Source organism: Saccopteryx bilineata, chromosome 6 (genome assembly GCF_036850765.1).
Source record: "Saccopteryx bilineata isolate mSacBil1 chromosome 6, mSacBil1_pri_phased_curated, whole genome shotgun sequence".
NCBI classification, from domain to species: Eukaryota; Metazoa; Chordata; class Mammalia; order Chiroptera; family Emballonuridae; genus Saccopteryx; species Saccopteryx bilineata.
The window spans coordinates 116,422,662-116,444,772 of NC_089495.1; the positions used below are offsets into that span (position 1 = coordinate 116,422,662).

The 22,111-nt window shown below is 40.5% G+C and overlaps 1 non-coding gene across 1 annotated transcript; it reads left to right on the forward strand.

The window, feature by feature from the left end:
* The first annotated feature begins 21,522 nt into the window (after nucleotides 1-21,522).
* TRNAS-AGA (transfer RNA serine (anticodon AGA)) lies at nucleotides 21,523-21,598 on the forward strand. The gene has a single exon. It is a non-coding gene; the product is annotated as a tRNA-Ser (tRNA).
* Nucleotides 21,599-22,111: the final 513 nt, after the last annotated feature.

Sequence of the window (22,111 nt, forward strand, 5' to 3'; positions counted from 1 at the left end):
TGGTCCCACACGTGTAGAAAGTTCCTGATTTGGTGAGGTAGGTTGAAAGGTGCAGTGGGAGTGAGTTGTCAAGATTATGGTGTGTGGACCTGTCCATGTGAAAGTCAGTCCTTGGGTGATGTAATGCTGGAAGTGCCTCTTGGACAGTCTCTGAACAGTTTGCTGAGTAATGTATAAATCCTGCAAGTACTTAGGGAAAGGGTGGTTACATTTCTACACTTTGTAGTTAGGGTTTAAGTCCTAGTGACCACTGCTTCTAGCTGGAATTAGCAGCAGGTCCCAGCCTATAATAGGCATGGGGCACTGAGATAAGAGAAATAAAGGAGATACTATACATTAAATAAAGTAACAAAATCAAACTGTCAATACCCACAGTAGAGATCTTTGAGGGATAAATAAAACTTAAATATTCAAGCAAGGCATAGTAGATGGCCCTTGTGTTTACAAGAAATGAGATCAGATTATCTGCTACTTGGAAGAAATACCTTAGGTTCATGAATGATGTCCTTGGGCCTTCAGTGGCAATTCCCAGCACGCTGGGCAAGGTCAGGTCACAGGTAGCTGGAGCAGGGCTAGAAAAGACTGAACCCTCCCTCCATGGAGCAAGGGGGCAGCTTACCTTCTCGTGTCCCTTTTTCCACAGCACAGGTGTGTCACCAGTGGGGTCAGGAAGCCTGGCAGGCTTCAGTTCAATGACCTTTCTTTCCACTCTGGAGCAGGGCCTTGATGAAATGCTATGAAGCCCCTTAGGGTGCTGGAGCCAAAAGCTGGTATTTCCTGACCTCTTTTGGGCCTTATTTGCCTTTTCTGTTACTTCCTTGGTCATTATAGACCTTAAAAGCCATGCTCAGAAGATCTCACTGAGGGGCTTGACTAAGAGAGCAAAATTGGGAATTCAGTGTTTAAAGAAGCCTATTAGACTGAGGAAAGAAAAGATTTGATCTGTGGTGGTAGGTGGTTGGAGACTGTGGAGGGTCTGAGTTTGATCTAGGGCAGTGTTTCCCAACCGTTTTTGTGCCATGCCCCACCTTAACCTTTCTAAAATTTTTATGTCCCCCCCTATGTAACATACATATTTTTTTTTTTTTTTCATTTTTCATTTTTCTGAAGCTGGAAACGGGGAGAGACAGTCAGACAGACTCCCGCATGCGCCCGACCGGGATCCACCCGGCACGCCCACCAGGGGCGACGCTCTGCCCACCAGGGGGCGATGCTCTGCCCATCCTGGGCGTCGCCATGTTGCGACCAGAGCCACTCTAGCGCCTGAGGCAGAGGCCACAGAGCCATCCCCAGCGCCCGGGCCATCTTTGCTCCAATGGAGCCTTGGCTGCGGGAGGGGAAGAGAGAGACAGAGAGGAAAGCGCGGCGGAGGGGTGGAGAAGCAAATGGGCGCTTCTCCTGTGTGCCCTGGCCGGGAATCGCATACATAATTTTTAACATTAAAAAATTGATTTGTTCACTTAATAAACATAAATGATAGGTTCTAGGAAGAAATCACTATGAAATTGTTAACAAAACACAGTTAGTAAAGTTTCAAAACATATAATGAAAAACAGAAATTTAAATTCCAAATAATTTTAATACAGATTTTTCTGTATTAATTTATTATTTTAATTTAGTGTGATCCTTGCGCTTGATGCTTGCTGCACAGAGATTTTATATTAGGTTCCAATTTGATTAGCTTTAGTCTCAAGTCTCCACGTTGTGTTATATCCAGTCAATTTCTTATTTTTACCAGTAAATCATTTACAACACTAAATCCATATTCAGCTAAAAATGAAGATGGAAATGGTAGCAATAGTTTTCTTGCACATTTGGTTGAATTTGGGTATTTGATTTCTGTTTCCTCACAAAGCCATGCCATCACTCCTTTGATATTAAATAAAGCTTTAACTGACTCATCATTTTGCAATTCTGTGAGTTCTTCTTGATACTGCATATTTGATATATCAGACAAATCCACTAACATTGGCTGCATCATCCATGTTGGGAAATCAATTTGTTTTAAATCAGAAAATCTTTCTTTTCAATCAGCCGATAGAATATTCAAATGATTGACAATAACAAGTAAAGCGGTATCAGGTACTTCACATTTTTGGAGCCAATGAAACTGTTTAAAGTTTTTGTTGTTAATATGTTTCTGACATAACTCAATATTGGTAATGAAACCAAATATCTTTGCTTTTGCATTGACAAGAGTTTTATTTGTTCCTTGAAGTTGCTTATTTAATATATTTAGATTTTCAAAGATATTGGCTAAATAACTCACAAATGCTTTACCATCTATTGTTAACAGATACTTCATTTCAGGTTTGTCGCTTAAAAAATCACTAAGAGTATCAAATAGTTCCATAAATCTTTTCAAACAGTTTCCTTTAGATAGCCATCTTACTTCAGTATGAAGTAAAAGTCTCACATGGTCTTCATTTTGTTCTTCACAAAATAGCTTGAAAAGATGCTCACATTTGGCACTAGCTTTAATAGCATTAACACACTTTATTACTGTATATAATACTTCATTCAGAACAGGCGAGATGTTTTTAGCTACCAAGTTTTCCCTATGAATAACACAATGCACAAGAATCATTTCTGGATTCGCATCTTTCATCAATTTTAAGCAGCCATTTTTCTTGCCCATCATATTGGGAGCACCATCTGCAGCACAAGATGTTCTATTTTTCATTGGTATATCATTGACATCTAAGTAGTTTTTTAGCTTATTATATATATCTTTGGAGGTAGTGGTGCTTTCTAATCTTTTACAGAACAACATTTCTTCAGCAAAATGTCCTTTATCAATATATCTTACGTAAGTTATCAATACTGCCTCACTGTCTCTCAAAGTTGATTCATCCATTTGCAAGGAGAATTTTCTTGTTTTCAGCTTTTCAATAAGTTGTTTTTCAATAGCCTCACTCATTTCGTCTATTCTTCTGCTAACAGTATTGTCAACTGAGTGGCATAGCTTTTACATCTTTGTCATCTTTTTCAAGAACCGTTTTTTTTTTTTTTTTTTTTTATCTTTTTTATTTTTTTATTTATTCATTTTTTTAATTCTTTATTTATTTATTCATTTTAGAGAGGAGAGAGAGACAGAGAGAGACAGAGAGGAGAGAGAGATAGGGGGGAGGAGCTGGAAGCATCAACTCCCATATGTGCCTTGACCAGGCAAGCCCAGGGTTTCGAACCGGCGACCTCAGCATTTCCAGGTCGACGCTTTATCCACTGCGCCACCACAGGTCAGGCTCAAGAACCGTTTTAAGAAATGCTGATATTGATGGTTTTATTAAATTCTCTCCGATAGTGTGATTTTCTCCAGTTTTAGTGAGGAATAAAGAAATTTGATAACTAGCCTCAAGAACATGATTATTAGTTGAAGTATGAGCAGTAAATAGAGACTTTAATGTTGTTCTTTTTTCAAATTTTTTCTTTAAAGTTTTAAAGTAACTCAAATCTGAATTAATATGAGCACTATGTTTCGCCTTCAAATGCGCCTCAAAACGACCTTGTTTCATTGATTTGTTGGTCAAGCATTGCTGGCATAAAAGACAAAAAGGAATCCGCTCATCGTGAACAGCGGGTATGAACCCAAATTTTAAATATTCCTCCGAATATTGACGAGTTTTTTGCTGGCTTGCACCACTCATTTTACTATGGGCTGTAAGAAATAAAAATAAGATCAATTAAAAAAAACTAATATTAAAATATGTGTTAAAATATATTCAATGTGACATAGAGTAAACGTATACTAAAAATTTATATTTATTTAAATGTATATAACACATTTACTACACTACCACCGCAAATCAATAGGTATCTATATTTTTTCCACTTGACAAAATTTTCTGGAAAGTTATGCTTCTAAAATTAAAATTGTCGTGCATGTACTATTAGAGCCCCAATAATATTTATAAAATATTAGTGCTTTCTAGCCCCGATGCAAGAAGTACTTAATAAAGAGTTTATTATTGATAAAAATAAAATCAAATACTTACCAATTATATCAATACAATATATATATGTATATTTATTAAATCAACAACCTTTTACAACAGTTTTGACTGACACTTATTTCAAATTAACACCAACTGAATGATGGGAAACACTACAGAAGTTGCAATGGGCCAATTAGGTGAGAATAACTGCGTTGTTTAGCGAGTTTTTAAAACGTTCGGGGTTCCCCGCAGCAGACGGCACGCTCTGTGGTGAACCCAGGATGAAGTTTACTTGATGCCAATCACCCAGTTGATATTTTGGTCTCGTCAAATGAAATTATACTTAATAATTATTTACCGCAATTATTTAAGAATTGCATTTTTTGTTAAATTTGGCACCAATATCTAGCATTGCATTTAAATGGCCCGGGGCGAAAGAGTTAAAGTCGTGTACAATCCATTTTCAAATTGCCCCCCTTAACTATCGAATTGCCCCCCTGTGGGGCGTGGGCCCCACTTTGGGAAACACCGGTCTAGTCTGTACTGAGGCCATGCCGTGTTACAGAAGAAGATTAATTTCTTCAGTTTGAGGTCTGAGAGACCGAATTTGGTGAAGATTTTTATGAGACATCCTAGAGGGGTCTGGTCAGAAGGCTTAGACTCTGAAGAGCCCCTAGTGGAGACAGGTGAGCAAGAGGGGGTGTCCCCGCCTTTTGTCACTGTCCCAAGAGGAGAGAATCTCCGTGTGGGGGAGTCGTCCCTGATAGAGGTCGTCACCATCTGTCAGGGGGCTCCGAGGACAAGAAGTCCTAGAGAGTGGAGAGGTTTGGCTAGGCGCCTAGTCTTCCGTGCAGTCCACTGAGACTGAAAGTCAAACCCCTCAAAACGTGAGGCCTGTCAGAGAAAACCGTCCGACCAGAAAGGGGTGTTTTTAGAGAGAAATTTAGAGGCCATCTGGGGAAGGGGAAGGGAGAAACTCCTTACCTTCTGGTCCAGCAGGGGTTCAGGACAGGGTTAGACTGCCGGCCAATTGACCTACAATTACACATCCAAACAGAATCAGGGAGTAAGCCCAGACAAGCTGCTGCCGCCCATTGCTTCCCTGGTTGTAAGTTTGAATGGCAAAGAGGGATCAGCAAAGAGGGATCGTCCAGGCAGTTAGTACCCTGTCCCGGGTTTCGGCACCAAATGTTAGAATCCATGGGAGTCCGAAAGACCAGAGTAACAGGCTTTATTGAAAGGAAGAAAGAAACCCTGCCGGGCACTTCTCCCTGAGGAGAAGAGCACCAGTTACAGACTAGGGGCGAGTTATATAGTGTTTGGGAGAGCCTGAGGGGATACTGAGGCAAAAGTCCTGGTATGTCCAGTATTCTCCTCCTTGGGGAGCTTCGAGCATGTGGGTGTTGAATCAAAAGTCCTGGTGTGTCCGGAGCCCCTCCTTGGGGCGGGTTGTCATCTTTTTTGGAATTCCTCTGTCTCAGGGTCAATAGTCCAGTAAGGGTGAGGTCTGACAGATTAGCGGAACATCAAGAGGGCAGTTTGGAATTCATGTATCTATCAGTTTCTACTGTTATTTCTTCTTAAGAATAGTGGGTATCGGCTCATGCATACGTTATAGGTCAGTCTTTTTATTTCCAGCGTCACAGGTTACTTCTCCAGGTGACTCTCTTACCCCTTTGATGCTGCAATGCCTATTCAGTGGTCATGGAGTTTGAAAATGTGTCACTTTTCAAATTTGAATTATCAGATTCTGTCATTTTTCCTTTTTAGCTGACACAATTTACTGTAAAAGGAAATAAGTTACTCCCTCTACTGTATCATATTTCCAGAATGTCATAGGTTTATCCCACCAAAATTCAGTAATTTCTTTTTATAGTTGCACTTGATTACATTTCTTGTTAACCTCTTATGATAATCACTGAACAGAGTATTAAAATAGATGAACATCTCATTTTAAAAATATTTTTCAGTCCTCCCAGATGCCTTATACTGAAGGTTTGGACACTAAATGGTAATGAACTAGAGTATAAAATAACTCAGGTTCAGAAATCACCCCACATAGGAATTCTGTGAGGCAGTCTTTTTCAATCTAGCAACTTTCCTTAGCCACAGCCCAGTACAGAGGCTGGCCCTTGCCTTGGTGCTGGGAGATGCAGTTACTGAAGTTAAGCAATGTTCCTGAACAAGTTCAATCCTACCCTTGAGCCTTACCAGCGGTGCAGCTTCAACCCCTAGCTACCTAGCCATGTATGCACTGGGATATAAAATATGTTCTGTTGTGTCACTGACTGGCTTTCCATTTCATTAAAATTCAGAAAATAGTTGGAGAGACAATAGGATATAGGCCCTATTCCAGAGGTTAAAATGGGCCACCCCCATATTTTGATGTGTTTTATGCTTTATTTCCCCTTTCACAAAAGACCTCCTGTCTCTCTCTCCTTTAAGCAGAGAAAGTAGACCTTTGCGCCCATCACATTCTCCTCCTCAATGCCATGGAAGCACCTTTGACCCACACCTCTATTTCAAGAAGTCTTTTCTTGCATTTGCATAACTTAAGGCCTCCCTCTTCACAATAAAGAAACAGTTTGCTTAAAAACTGCATGAGAATGTACATCCTCCCCATAATATAAACTTTCTTGACTTCTCAATGATGAAATTTGAGAGATTGGGGATATTATACTATCATTCCTGACTCTTGCTTTTTCCAAAATGCATAAGTCTGGGAACCCTGGCAGAACCTCTCACAGGCTGTGAGACCTGGTGCTGTGCCTGTACTGTGTGCAAGGTGCCTGCACCCCAGGCTACAAGTTCTTGCGGGCGCTCACTTCATACTGCCTATCTGTGAAGGGAAAGACCCTGCACAAATATGAATGGTAGTTAACTTCAGAGCAGGGGTTACTTTGAGACAAGAGATCTTGGAGTGCATTAACCATAACAGGAGACTGGCCTGGGGTTACTTGAATGCAAGTACACAGGATTCTTGGAGAAATGCCTTCAGGAACCAGATGTCCTTTATGACTGATAAGCTCTGAGACTCTGACTCTTCTCGTGTTCTTGATCATGAAGGAAGCAGTAGATGTGCAGGATTGGGGATGGTACGGATGGGAAAAAAGACTTTTGTAGCGTTCTAATTTTATCTGCTGAGCTGTGGCTTTTGGAACTCAATAAATATGCAGTGGTGAAGGTTTTCGGGGCTAATTCCACCTTATGAATTTCAGCCCTCTGCTTGTACTACTTTCATCTGATGTGTCTTATTCCTTGTGAGTCCGAACCGTAAAGAAATCGTAACATCTGGCACCCAACGTGGGGCTCGAAAAGGAGAGAGTTTGCAGTCTCAGGATCATCAAATTGAAGGGGAAAAAGTTCACTCGGTGGTAAGTGAAACCTTCAGGATATCTTAGGCAGAGTCATGGGGAATTCCCCATCAGTAGAGACCCAATATATAAAAATACTACAAGCATTGTTAAAAGGGTCCAGTATAACTGTTAAAGATAAGAATTTTAATTTACTTTTTAAAAATGTTAGGAAGCATTGTTATTGGTTTCAGCACAAGGAAAGGCTGCTTTAACTTTGAAAACATGGAAATATGTAATGAGAGCTTTATGGCAAGCTCATCAACAAGGAGATACTATTCCTCTTTCTGTTTGGTTTCTTTGTAATTCAATTTCTTTGGCTTTGCAACCATTACAGTCTGACTCTGAATCCTCACGGCCTCTAGCTTGTCTGGTAATGTCTGATATTGATAATGGTTAAGTAAAAAACCTATATGGGTTGAGAAGTGGCCACTAAAAGAAGAGAAGCTTGAAGCTTTACATCAATTGGTACAAATGCAATTAGAATTAGGACATATAGAAGAATCACAAAGTCCTTGGAATTCTCCAGTCTTTGTAATAAAGAAAAAATCTGGGAAATGGAGAATGCTTACTGATCTTTGTCAAGTTAATTCAGTAATTCAAACTATGGGGCCCTTACAACCAGGTCTTCCTCAGCCAAGCATGATTTCAGAAAGATGGTCTATAATTATTATAGATTTAAAAGACTGTTTGTTTACTATTTCTTTACAACCACAAGATAGAGAAAAATTTGCTTTTTATATATTAATATTAAATAATATATCTCTTACCAAAAGACAGCAATGGAAAGTGCTTCCACAAGGAATGCTGAATAGCCCGACATTGTGTCAAAATTATGTAAATCAACCTTTAGAGAAAATTTGTCAGAAATATTCTCAATCTTTGATAATCCATTATATGAATGATATATTGATAGTTTGTGAAAATAATGCTGACATTTTGATCTCTTTAAAGATGCTTCTAAAACCTTGAATCAGTATGGTCTAATCATAGTTGAGGACAAAATTCAAACATCTTGTCCTTTTAAGTATTTAGGGCATATAATTGAAAATCAAAGAATTATTCCTCAGAAAGTCAATTTATAAACTGACTGCTTAAAAACCTTAAATGACTTTCAAAAATTATTGGGTGATATTAACTGGTTGAGACTCTCCCTAGGAATCTCTACTTTGCACTAATAAATTTATTTAATATTCTTCAAGGAGATTCTGATTTAAACAGTCCTAGACACTTAACAGAAATAGCAAAACAAGAGCTATCACTTATTGAAAAGATTATGCATACTGCTTATTTAGATCAAATTAATACACATCAACCTATTCAATTCATTATTTTTCCCTCAGAACATTCTCCTTCTGGCATCATATGGCAAGAAAAAAAAGATATTTGAATGGCAATTTCTGCCACATAAGACTCAAAAGAAATTATGTACTTATTTAGAGAAAATCTGTACTTTAATTACTAAAAGTAGACTTAGGATAAGACAACTGACTGGAAATGATCCAAATAAAATTATTGTACCTTTAACATGTAATCAGATTTCAGACAACTGGAAGTTAAATATTTATTGGCAAATTGTATTAGCTGATAATTTTGGTACCATGAACAATCAGTATCCTACAGATAAAAGAATTCAATTTCTAAAAAGAACACAATGGATTTTGCCGACTAAAGTATCAGCTCAGCCAATTCAAAAGGCTTCTACTTTTTATACTGATGCAAATAAATCAGGTATAGCTGAATACACTGGACTAGTGACAAAAGTAATAAAAACTTCATATACATCAGTTCAACAGGCAGAGTTATGCTGTATTATTACTTAATGATTTTCCTTGCCCTATTAACATTGTTACTGATTCACAATATGTAGAACATACAGTTAAACATATAGAAATTGTTTACATTTCAAATGATGGTTCTGAATTACACAAATTGTTTCAAGAGTTACAACTTCTATTGTGGGAATGAAATTCGCCTATCTATATAACTCGCATTCATTTTCGTACAGCTTTACCAGATCCTATGTCTACTGCAAATAATAAAATTGATCAATTACTCATTGTATCAATAGAGATAGCCACTAAATTTCATGCAGAGACCCATACAAATGGAAAAGGTTTAATGCAAAAATTTAAGATAACCAAGCGAGAGGCTCAAATTATTGTTAGAAAATGGCCTCAGTGCAGTATTATAAACAGTCCTCCATTACCAGGAGGAATGAATCTTAGAGGACAGCACAGTAATTAACTGTAGCAAATAGATGTAACTCATATTTCTTCCTTTGGAAAACTATCTTATGTATACTGTTCTATTGATACCTATTCTTCCTTTCGATGGGCCACACCTTTGCCTGGAGAAAAGGCTGATTGTGTCATTCAATATCTTATAAAAAGCTTTTAATGTTATGGGCATTCCTAAAGCAATTAAAACTAACAAAAGTCCTGCCTATACATCTGTTAGGTTTCAACAATTCTTAGTTAGCATTTTGGAATATTAACCATATTACTGGAATTCCATATAATCAACAAGATCAGGCAATTATTGAGCTCAGTGATTGCACTCTGAAAAATATGTTACTTAAACAAAAGGGGGAGAAGGAAGAAGATTATCCCCTACAATTATGTTACACAAAGCTTTATTTACTTTAAATTTCTTAAATACAGGAGAGGATAATTTGACTATTACAGACAGATATTGGACAAAAAATAGTAGTTCTAAGATTAATTAACCTATGCATTATAAAAATGAGTTGGATCGCCTGACCTGTGGTGGCGCAGTGGATAAAGCTTCAACCTGGAACGCTGAGGTCGCTGGTTCAAAACCCTGGGCTTGCCTGGTCAAGGCACATATGGGAGTTGATGCTTTCTGCTCCTCCCTTCTCTCTCTCTCTCTCTCTCTCTCTCTCTCTCTCTCTCTCTCTCCTCTCTAAAATGAATAAATAAAGTTTAAAAAAAATGAGTTGGATCAATGGGTACCTGGTGTAGTGCAACATTGGGGAAAAGGGTTTGCTTGTGTCATTTCAGAATCTGGCAAAGTCCTTTAGATTTCTGCCCACTGAATTAAACTAACAACATGAGTAAGAGAAATAGATTCTCTCCATATCCGCCCATTGCCGAGATTGAAGCATTAAACTTTGGAAGAAGAACCTGAATGGTGCTGCTGCCTAGTACTGAGAAGGCTAAAATACCAAGTTGGGATCAACTTAAAAAGCTGATCTTTGAGGGTAGAAAGATGCTACAAGCTACTGGAAAAGAACAAAATGCTACTAATCTGTTCTTAGCAATGATTGCCTTGGTAATAATTCTGGTAAATACGGCTGAAAATTTTAGTTACTGGGTATACATCCCTAATCCTCTAATAAGTAGAGCTATTCATCGGGAAGACAGTGCTATTCTTATTTTTGTTAATGATTCTAATTGGCTTCCAGGACCTTTTGATAATAGAGGCCCCTTAGTACCTTCAAAAGAAGAAATAAGATTAGAAAATTATACAACAGGAGTTGAGGGATTACCTATATGTATAGGATATGAGCCACATTGTTTAAAAATAGAAACTCAAGCTTGACTATTGTAAAAAATAACAGTAAAGGAGAAGAAAAAAACGTTTGTTTTGTTACAAGAATATGGATTTGAAGGTAATACATCTGTACATGATCCTGAACCTCCACCTGATTTACCACCTTGTCACACTGCAATTGTTAATTAGCTAAGTGAATAGGTACATTGGGAAAATTGCAGAGATGAAATTGCTCAGGTTTTACTTAATATTTCCTATGGAAACATCATAGATTGGAGCCCTCGTGGTTCCGCCCGAGTAAAAGGTCAGGGTGCTGATTTAAGGTGGCATAAGAACAATGGTTCAGTTACAGCTGATGGTCAAGGTAATCATACTATCATATGGCATGGAGGAGGGATGTCACCTCCAGTTCTTCACATAAAATTTGGTCCTATACAACATCATTTATGGAGAATAGCCATGGCACTTAAACATATGTCTGCATGGAAAGGAGAAGTCTGGAGAAATCATCCTTCTAATCATACTCATTTCCCTTGGGAAAATGTTAAAAAACACTTGTTAAATCATGTAAACTTAACTATGGAAATCTTAGATTTACAAAAGCATATTGACACTACTGTTAAGGATCAGTTGAAATTGATTGATGGAGAAAGTTTATTAAGTGCTATTTCTGAAGGAATCAGTAATTTGAATCCTCTTAAACAGTTTAGGATTTTTGGAGGAACTGTAGGAGGCATTATACTAATCATTTACTTTATATTTCTTTTATTATATATAGTCAGAAGAAGAGGAAATTAGCGTCAATGCCAAATAGAGCAGCAATCTGCCATGTTATCTCTTATGCTACAGAAAGTGCAAGCTAAACAAAAAAGGAGGATATGAAAGGACAGACCCTGCACAAATGTAAACGGTAGTTAACTTCAGAGCAGGGGTTACTTGGAAACAAGAGATCTTGGAGTGCATTAACCATAACAGGAGACTGGCCTGCGGTCACTTGAATGCAAGTACACGAGATTCTTGGAGAAATGCCTTCAGGAACCAGATGTCCTTTATGATTGATAAGCTCTGAGATTCTGACTCTTCTCGTGTCCTTGATCATGAAGGAAACAGTAGACGTGCAGGATTGGGGATGGTAAGGATGGGAAAAAAGGCTTTCTAGTTTTATCTGCTGAGCTGCAGCTTTTGGAACTCAATAAATATGCAGTGGCGCAGTTTCTCAGGGCTGATTCCACCTTCTGAGTTTCAGCCCTCTGCTCGTACTACTTTCATCTGATGTGTCTTATTCCTTGCGAGTCCAAACCACTAAGAAATCATAACATATCTGTATCTGAGATGTATCAGTAACAACAAGGACCACACCTTGTCTCCCTGTTCGGTTGGTGAAATGGAAGTTATGCCCACTCTAAACAAGATGAGGAAGCTAAACATATATATTAGACAGCCAGAAGAGCAAGGAGAAAAAAATTAAAAAGGAAAGGGAGATCTGAGTGGGAGAACTTGGAGACGCCACGCAGAGTCTGACAGGAAACAGATTATGGGTGCAGAGAACGGACTGAGCTGTCAGAGGATATGGGGGTCTGGAGACTGGGTGAAACGCGAAGGGACTGAGCAAAGAAAAAAAAACATAAACACAAACAACAATGTAGTGATTGCCGGAAGAAAAGGGAGGTGGGGAGAGGTGAAAGAGGGTAAAGGGTGTGTGGGGGTGTTAAATGATGACAGGAGACTTGATTTGGGGTGGTAAACACACAATATAATATACAGATGATGTATTATAGCAAGGGTTCCCAAACTTTTTACACAGGGGGCCAGTTCACTGTCCCTCAGACCGTTGGAGGGCTGGACTATAAAAAAAACTATGAACAAATCCCTATGCACACTGCACATGCCTTATTTTAAAGTAAAAAAACAAAACGGGAACAAATACAATATTTAAAATAAAGAACAAGTAAATTTAAATCAATAAACTGACCAGTATTTCAATGGGAACTATGCTCCTCTCACTGACCACCAATGAAAGAGGTGCCCCTTCCAGAAGTGCAGCGGGAGCTGGATAAATGGCCTCAGGGGGCCGCATGCGGCCCGCGGGCCGTAGTTTGGGGACCCCTGTATTATAGGATTGTACACCTGAAGCCTATGTAATTTGATTAATCAATGTTACCCCCAATAAATTCAATAAAAAATAAAAGTAAAAATAAAATACAAGGTTTCTCATTTTCTTAAGCTTTCTTGGTCCTTACTGCATCTGAGCTCACTGAGTTGTCTTAACTCCTTAGTACACAGAGGGTTTTACAAGCCTCCTTTAACTTCGCTTGCAGTTTAGGCAGGTTTATTTGAACAGCATCTGTTTCTTCTAAATGTGTAGACTATAATAAAACACTTTTGGGATTTGTTTGGATTTTCTCTCCCCTCCCAACTGCTGTGTCTTTAATTGCTTAGCGGTGACATCTTATTGACAGCTGCAAGGCTGCAGGCCTCCTGCCAGTCTGGGCAGAATGAAACGGCTCAGCACCTGAGGGCACCTTGGCCTTCTGGACTCCCAGGCTGGCTGGGCAGTGCGTGTACTACCTACTTCGACAGCCTGAACCACAGAGGAAGCAGGTAACTTACAAGAGTTCCCATCACTCTCATTCTTTACCTTCAATGCCACCTTTGCACCACAAAGTAACCTACAGATCCCACCACCATACCTCCCAGTCTGAAAATTTCCTGAGATCAAACAGAGTGAAAGACAAAGGTGATATCCCATAGAGCAAGGAAGGGGTGTGTATCACAGTACATCATGTCAATGAGCCAAGTTGGATGAGTGGGATCCACAGCAAACTGGTCAGCTTCCGTAGCTTTAGAGGCGAGAGCCAATGCTCAGATCCCGCCAGTGGTGGCAGTGCGGCAGGCAATAAGAGTCCACCGTTGCCATGTCAGATTTTAAAAGACAGGAACTCGAGCATTTGTATCAAATTTCCTGATATCTTAACATTGTCAGCCAGTAATTAAAAACAACAACAACAAACAAACAAATCACTATTGAATTAGACCAAACAAAACCTGCCTGCAGTAGCCTGGGCTCTGCCTGAGGGCTCCCCTTCTGTGCCTTTTGGAAGAACAATATTTGATCCTGTTAGCCATTGCCTATTTCACGGCATTCACAGGAGACTGAAACTCAAAAACAAGAGATGGAGTAACAATGACTAATAATTTCTAAATTGCATGCCAACTCTAATTCACTAGTGGTGGCTGCCCTGAGCACTGGACTACAGATTGTAAGGCTATTCCTGGGTCAGCAGAGAAAGCGCTGTGTTGAAGTGTCAATGTTGAACGGTGGTACAGAGACATGTGTTTGCCATTCCGCAGTCAGAGATCATCCCCATGGTGGCTAGCATTGATGGCGGTAGAATAAATGTTTCTGGCTGGCTCTAATGCCCAAACTTTTCAATGAAGTGTGTTTTTCTCAAGTTACCCAGAGCTTGGGAAAATGGAATGCTGACTTCCAACAAATATGTGGGTTCTGCCAATGATCAGGTGCCTTTGCTTATAACCAATGATGCATAAATAAATGAAGCTGACATGTTTGGCACTAAAAGAGGAAGGTAATCAATCCAATCTATCAAACACCTGAGAAATAATTTGTTCAGACTCCTTGGGATGTAAAAATATCAGAGCAAAGTTTCACTATTATAGACCAGTTGTCAGATTAGTAAATATTTTAATGTGAGTTGATATTCTTGCTGATTTTAATTTACCAATGTAAGTTGTACTTTATAATTAGAATGCTCTTGTATACAGGGCCAGGTATTTTACCCTGAAGGGAAACAATTAAAAACAAAACTGGACAGTGACCTGAAGGAGAGTTGTTTTCAGTGTCTTATTTCTGATCAAGAGACCAAAACTGGGAAAAAGATGAAAAATATTATCCTCCACAAGGATAAATTCCAGGTGATTGTATTTGAGTGTTTAAAATATATTTATTAACATGTATCCACTTATGTTGGACTCCAGAAGGAATTTATTTATAGAAAAAGAGTAGTAAAGCTATCAGACAGTTTATCCATTAATGCACTGTCTTCCAGCTAATAAATTCCCTAACAAAATTCTAATAAAACCAGAGGTCTACAAATTCCCAATTTTGGATAATGCTAACTCAGTACTACAATAAACTCCTTGAATAAGTTGAGTAGGTGGTAGACGGCCTATATGTGATTTTATATCCCATATTATGGAGTTTGATATGAGAAAGCATCTTCCCACAACACCAAAATCTCTATTGACATGATATTCATGCCTGAAATTCATCAGTCAGAATCTTTCTGAATATATTTTAACAACTCATTATCACAATATTATTTAATTTGAAGTATCAAAATTTCTGAGTCTTTGAGACTATAAGAAAAATTTTGTGCTTCCATAAAAAAAACTATGCATTGTCTATAGAGTGTTCTTCCATGTATTTGATTCTGATTCTATGGGAAATAGCTGACAGTTCTGCCAAATAATTCTTGTCTGTAGACGTGCAAGTGATCTTTGCTCGATGGAGGGACCAGCTCTCCAACCTATGAAAAACATTTTGTTTTTATTTCCAAATTTATTTCAGTAGTCCTGATCTAGAAATGTGTCTATTCTTTTGGATTCTTCTTTGCATTGCTTATAAGCTCATTGATCAATAAGTTAAGCAAGAACTTTAACACGTTTGTTTACATCTGTATGAGAGTGATAATTTTTCTAATCTTTAAAAATTATTTTTAAGAATAATTACCTGGCCCTGGCTGGTTGTCCAGGTTCGATTCCCGGCCAGGGAACACAGGAGAGGCGCCCATCTGCTTCTCCGCCCCTCCCCCTCTCCTTCCTCTCTGTCTCTCTCTTCCCCTCCTGCAGCAAAGGCTCCATTGGAGCAAAAGATGGCCTGGGCACTGAGGATGGCTCCATGGCCTCTGCCTCAGGCGCTAGAAGGGCTCTGGTTGCAACAGAGCAACGCCCTAGATGGGCAGAGCATCGCCCCCTGGTGGACGTGCCGGGTGGATCGCGGTCGGCGCATGTGGGAGTCTGTCTGACTGCCTCCCCGTTTCCAGCTTCGGAAAAATACGGAAAAAGAAAAAAAAAAAAAGAAGAAGAATTACCTATCAGATCCGGTAATTCTTGATATGCAATATCAATATTTATCCACAAAGCTATTAAACTTTTGATATTGATTAAAAATTTTTGTGACTTCATTTATCCCATCAATACTTTCATTGAGAAACTTGTTTATGAGGAGTATATTCACAACAGAGCCCCAGTCTGTTCTATAAAATCTTACTTTACTTCACAGTTTAGAAAAAGTGAGAAAAAAATTCAATAAATAATTATTCAGCACTTGCTTTATTCTAATCTTGTTCATTGTTACAGGTTGAATTGTGCCCTTCCCCCTCAGCAAATTCATATGTTGAAATCCCAAACCTCAGTTTCTCATATGGTAACCCACATTTAAAGTTAAAGTCTTTAAAGAGGTGATTCAGTTAAATGAGACCAATAAAGTGGGGCCCTAATCCAATGTGGCTGGAGCCTTAAGTAGAAGAAACACCAGGGCACACATGTGCAGGAAAGTGGCCAGGGGAGGAGGTGGAAAGATGGAAGGAAGTCCTGGAACATGCCCTTTATTTATGGCCCTCAGAGAACACCAACCTTGATGACACCTTGATCTTGGACATCCAGACTACAGACCTGTAAAAAACACATTTCTATTGATTATGCTTCCAATCGGTGGTACTTTATAATGGTAGCCTTAGCAAACTACACATTTCTATATCTGACCAAAGGCTCCAGTTTGCATCTCTTTTTTGAAGAGGCATTTTAAAGGCAACCTAAGAACAAATTCACCCCTCCTGCATTCACCACCCCAAGCAAGGAACCAGTCAAAGCAGAGGACCTAAGTCCTCAAGGAGCTTTGCAGATATGACCCCAATGTTAACAGGGTGATTGGGCCCATGCCTCAGGCTGTCATACTGAATTCCTCCTTCAGGACACCTGATTTCTAATTCTACTTAACCATCGTTCTCTTCGATCTCAGCCCTGCTCCCAGGGCAGCCTTTCATTCAGTCCGGTCCTGCTTTCCAGTTGGAAGAGCCGTTCCAGAGGATGGGGAAGTCCATGGTGTGGTGAAGAAAGTGGGTTCAAGTAATGTAGGCTATACCAGGTGGTGAAGACCTTCCATGGGTCAGTCACAGAGCAGCTGAAGTTCCTTGAGTAAAGCAGGACTATAGGAGGAGAGGAAAACCTAGAGCCAGAGGCCAGAACATTTTTGGGACTGTGGCAGAATAACTTGAAGGTTGATGCAGAATATGGAGGAGGAGCTTTTGCCTAAGCCCTAAGGGAAGTAGTCTAGAATCAATAACAGAAGCAAGATGAACAAGATGGCAGCCTTTTTTTCCTTCCCTGCTGGTTTTACTGTCCTGAGAGAGACACTAGCAAACAGGTAATCACAATGCACTCTGATCTCTACAGGGTCAGGGCAGCTAAGGCAGCCCAGAAAAGGTACACTAATCCCAGATGGGTTAATGTAAAGCTTAAAGAAGGAAAGGATGGCCCTGGACAGTTTGCTTAGTGGATCGAGTGTTAGCCTGGTGTGTGGACGTCCCGGGTTCAATTCTTGGTCAGGGCACACAAGAGAAGTGACCATCTGCTTCTCTTCCCCATTCTCTCCCCCTTCCCTCTCTGTTCTCCTCCTGCAGCCAGTGGCTTGATTGGTTTGAGCATGGTCCCGGGTGCTGAGGATAGATGGGTTGATTTGGGCATCTGTCCCAGACAAGGGTTGCCAGGTGGATCCCAACTGGGGCACATGTGGGAGTCTGTCTCTCTACCTTCCCTCCCCTCACTTAAAAGAGAAGAAGAAGGAGGAGGAGGAGGGAGGGAGGACGGTATGAAGGCAACCTGGCCAGTGTGTATTTATCATGATACAGAAACACCCACCCTGGCCAAGATGTACTTTCCAATCATTCTCTAAGTGGAGTCGAGATGATTAATCAGGCCTTTCCACAGACAAATGAAATCTTTCCTCCTGCTCACTAACCAACACTCCAATTGTTAGTTTATCTTCCTGCATCCCCTAATTCCAGCCAAGGAATGAAGGATGGATAATATGTGCATTCCAGCAACTGGGACGAAATAGCTCACACTGTAAATGACCTAGGCCAGTTGTGAATAGACTGCCATGAATCATCTTTTCAGCTCTGAAAGTTCGAAAGGGCTGAGGGCCAGACTGGGGCTCTTGCTAAATTCACCAAAAGTAACGTCACCTATGAGGCTTTTGACAAGTGGTCTTTTCTCACTCCCCAGGAAGTGCCCTAACCTCCTCCATAGTGAGCCCCTCTGTGACTATTAACAGTGAACAAGGTGAGTATGAATTGGATGTTAGTAATCATCTTGGTGGAAACATAAAACCCATTTTACTTTTATGATGACATATACTTTTCTTTGACAGGCTCTGTTAATGCTCAGTATAGCAGGGAAATGATATTTGGTCCAATCAAAAAACAGTCCAGAGCAGTTCATTTTTCAGTTTCTGATTTAAAATTAAGCATCTCTCAGGTACATATTTAATCAAATGCAGACATTATTATTATCAACTGTCACTCTGTTCAGTTCAGTGCCTGCTCTCTGCCTACAATTATCCACTTCTGCAATAGACTAAATGTTTGTGCTCCCTCACCCCAAATTTATATGTTGTTGTCCAACCCCCAGTGTGATGATGTTAGACCTTTGGGTGGTGATTAGGTTATGAGGAAGGAGACCTTGAATGGAATTAGTGACCTTATAAAAGTGATTCCAGAGAGCTCTTTATTCCCCTTCTTCCATGTGAGGACACAGTGAGAAGGTGGCCAAATCCAAATTAGAAAGAAAGCAGGTTCTCACCAGACACAAATCCACTAGTGCTTTGATGTTGGACTCCAGAATGTGAGAAACAAATGTCTGTTGTTTACAAGCCCCCCCAGCCTGTAGTGTTTTCTTAACAGCAGCCCACATGGACTCATACAGCCTCTATCTACCTAACTGTTAGGAGCATTCTGGTGCATCTGGTTCATCATCCCAATGGCGCAAGACCTAAAGTAAAGACCAAATTTTAGGTGCTGTTTTGTCATCTGGTAAAATTGTGAGGGCCTCATATGGCCTAATCCCAATTCTTCTCCCTAACCTGCTCTCAGAGTAAGGTCCTTAGGCAGTCAACTCTCCTTTTGCAAGGGGAACAGGCACAGTGCCACTTATTCCAAAGCCTTGGGGTTCAATTCCCTGCCTGCTGCAGAATTATGCAAAGAAGCCTATCTCATGCTTTCACAGACTCTCTTTTCCCTTTTTATACTGCAAGGCTGCCTTCCAGCATCTCTGTTTGTTTACTCTGTTCCCAAGTGCGTCCTCCTGAGGCCTTACATGGCGTGCTGTGATGTGTCCTCCTCTCCTGGGCTGCCAGGATGTGTAACTGATGAAGTACTGTCGCCTCATCTGTCCTGGGCATCTGTGTTTGGCCATCCCTATAACACTAAAGCAGGGATCCCCCTCTCACCTTTAGGATAAATATGAGGTGATTAAAACGTCCAGCAGCAGCAGCAGGCAATAGAGATTTCAGTTACATGATAGGTAGTACACTTGGTGTGGGGAGGTTTCTTCGGTTAGATTTCGTGGCTGGAGTCCTTAGCCTGCGCTGATGCTGGTGCTCTATCAGTGCTGGTTTTTGGAGTGGCTCTTTAGGTGGTCTGTATTGGCCTGGAAAGACCTTGGAGCAGCTTCCTGGTTAGGCAACCCTATAAGGGGAACCCTTAGTGAACAGTCTACCCCACATAGGTAGATTTAATGCATGTAGGCTTGCTACATGAAGCCCGGTTCCCACTGGAAGGAGGCCTCTCACTGCGGACCTCAGCTCTCACCCCTGGGTGATTCCAAGTCTACAAGAAGCCTACAAATCTCCAAATTGGCCTTGACCCTTGAGGAGCTGGACGTCTTCTTTGCCTCCTCCTGACTCCCATTGCCATCTCATCAGGGTCCTTTACCCTCTAAAGGCAACAGAGGGCTAAGAAAATTCTAGAAAAGGTAGTTTAGAACATTTCCCCATGAACTAGATGTGGTCAGAGCAAATCTGCACACTCCGTTGCCCTTTCTCTTCTTGTCACTCCTCCTCCAGGTTTCTTTCCCTTTGAAGCCATGCTTCTCAACTGCGGTTCTCGCTTCCTTTCCTGACTCCCTCTGACTTTCTCTCCTGACTTTCTGACTCCAGTCTCTGAAACACCTCCCCATAAAGTCATAATTTGTCTTCACACTGTTGAATTCAGTAACAGCTTATGTCTTTGTTTTATTGGGCCTTGCTGAGGCATTTAACACTGCTGCCCACTATCCCTCCGAACTCTTGCCTTCGTCATTGTGAAGTCGCTCTAGCATAGCTGTCTGTTGCCTCCTCCAATCACTTTTCAGTCCCACTTCAGTGAGGTCGCAACCACTTTCCAGAGCCTGGTTTTGTTCAGTGCTCTTCTGTCCACATATGTCTTCCTTGGTGACCATATTTAAATTAAGTCTCTGCTTTCCTTCATCAACCACTTATGACCAAGTGCTTTCAACTCCCTTAGACCCGCTCAGACCCCACTGCTGGGCTCTAGACCTGCAGGGTCTTTACTGGGTTTGACATTTCTATCTGAAAGTTGCCCAATCAAATCATGCTCGACATAAATCAAAATCCCTTACTCTCTCTCTTTTCCCCCAGCTGAAGGCACAATCATGCACCCAATGACCTACTATTTCAGTCATTCTAAACTCTGTTCCTTTTATGTTCATCCTTTAAGGGTCTGATTTTACCTCCTAAAAATACGGTAGACTCTCCTCTCCTCTCCTGTTACACCATCATGATCTTAGGACCTCATGCCTTTTGCATGAATTATTGCTCTCTTGGCCTCTAGACTGCACAAATCCTTCCTCCTACCCAATCTCCACAGGGATTTTACTAAAAGTGTAAATCTGCTCACATCAGGTCACTTTCCTGCTTAAAACCCTCAAGCTCCCATCAATTTCAGGAAAAAGGTCGAATTCTTCAACTTAACACACAAGGCCCATCATAATCCAATGGCAGAGAGGTTAATACCCTGGCATCATACTCCACTGCCTAGAGATGAGAATGTAGGCAAGTTACTTAACCTTTCTATGCCTCAGTTTCCTCCATCTGAAAACAGAGATGTGAATAGAACTTCTGTGACAAGGCTATGGGAGAATTGAATGAGATGAGGCATATAAAGCACTTACAACAGTGCCTAGCATATAATAGAAAAGTTCATTTTGATAATAGTTATCATTATTTCTCTTCCCTTCTCTTTGGTCATCCTGGTGCACTTTTTGACATCTCTGAAAACAGCCTGTGTTTTCCTTCACTTGAGCTTCTTACCATGTTGCTTCCTGTGCTTCTAATGCTTTCCCCCGTTCTTTATCTAGCTCACATACACTTAGTTCTAAAGTCTTCTCATGTAACTTCTTCCAGGAAGGCTTCTTTGACCTTCCCACTTCAATCTGATTTAGCTTCCCTTGGGCTTTCATAGCTTTTTAAAGACACATTTATCCCAACACTCAATACCTTGCATTAGACTTAATTATATACCTGTCTCCCATACAAGACTGTGTTCCTTAACTACAGGCTACACCTGGGCAACCGTTGACATTGTTGGACGAGGAATTCAATACATGATTGTTGGGAGAATTAAAAAACTAATCATTTCTTGGCCCTGGCCAGTTGGCTCAGTGGTAGAGCGTCGGCCTAGAGTGCAGGAGTCCCAGGTTCGATTCCCGGCCAGGGCACACAGGATAGGCACCCATTTGCTTCTCCACCCCTCCCCCTCTCCTTCCTCTCTGTCTCTCTCTTCCCCTTCCGCAGCGAGACTCCATTGGAGCAAAGATGGCCCGGGCGCTGGGGATGGCTCTGTGGCCTCTGCCTTAGGCATTAGAGTGGCTCTGGACACAACAGAGAGACGCCCCAGAGGGGCAGAGCATCGCCCCCTGGTGGGCATGCCGGGTGGATCCCGGTCAGGCGCATGCAGGAGTCTGTCTGCCTCCCCGTTTCCAGCTTCGGAAAAATGAAAAAAAAAAAACCTCATCATTTCTTTTCATCAGGTGTTCAGAGACCACCTTTGCTTCAGAAAAGCACCTTATTCCAAAATAATTCTTATTTCTCTCTGTATTAAAAATTCCAGTTTCTAAGTAGCACTATTAGCTTACTTTGAGTAATAAAAGTGACCTAATCAACTGATAATTAATTATAGCTCAATATACTTCTAAAAGATATTTGTATTCTCAAACAGAGTACTTGTTAAG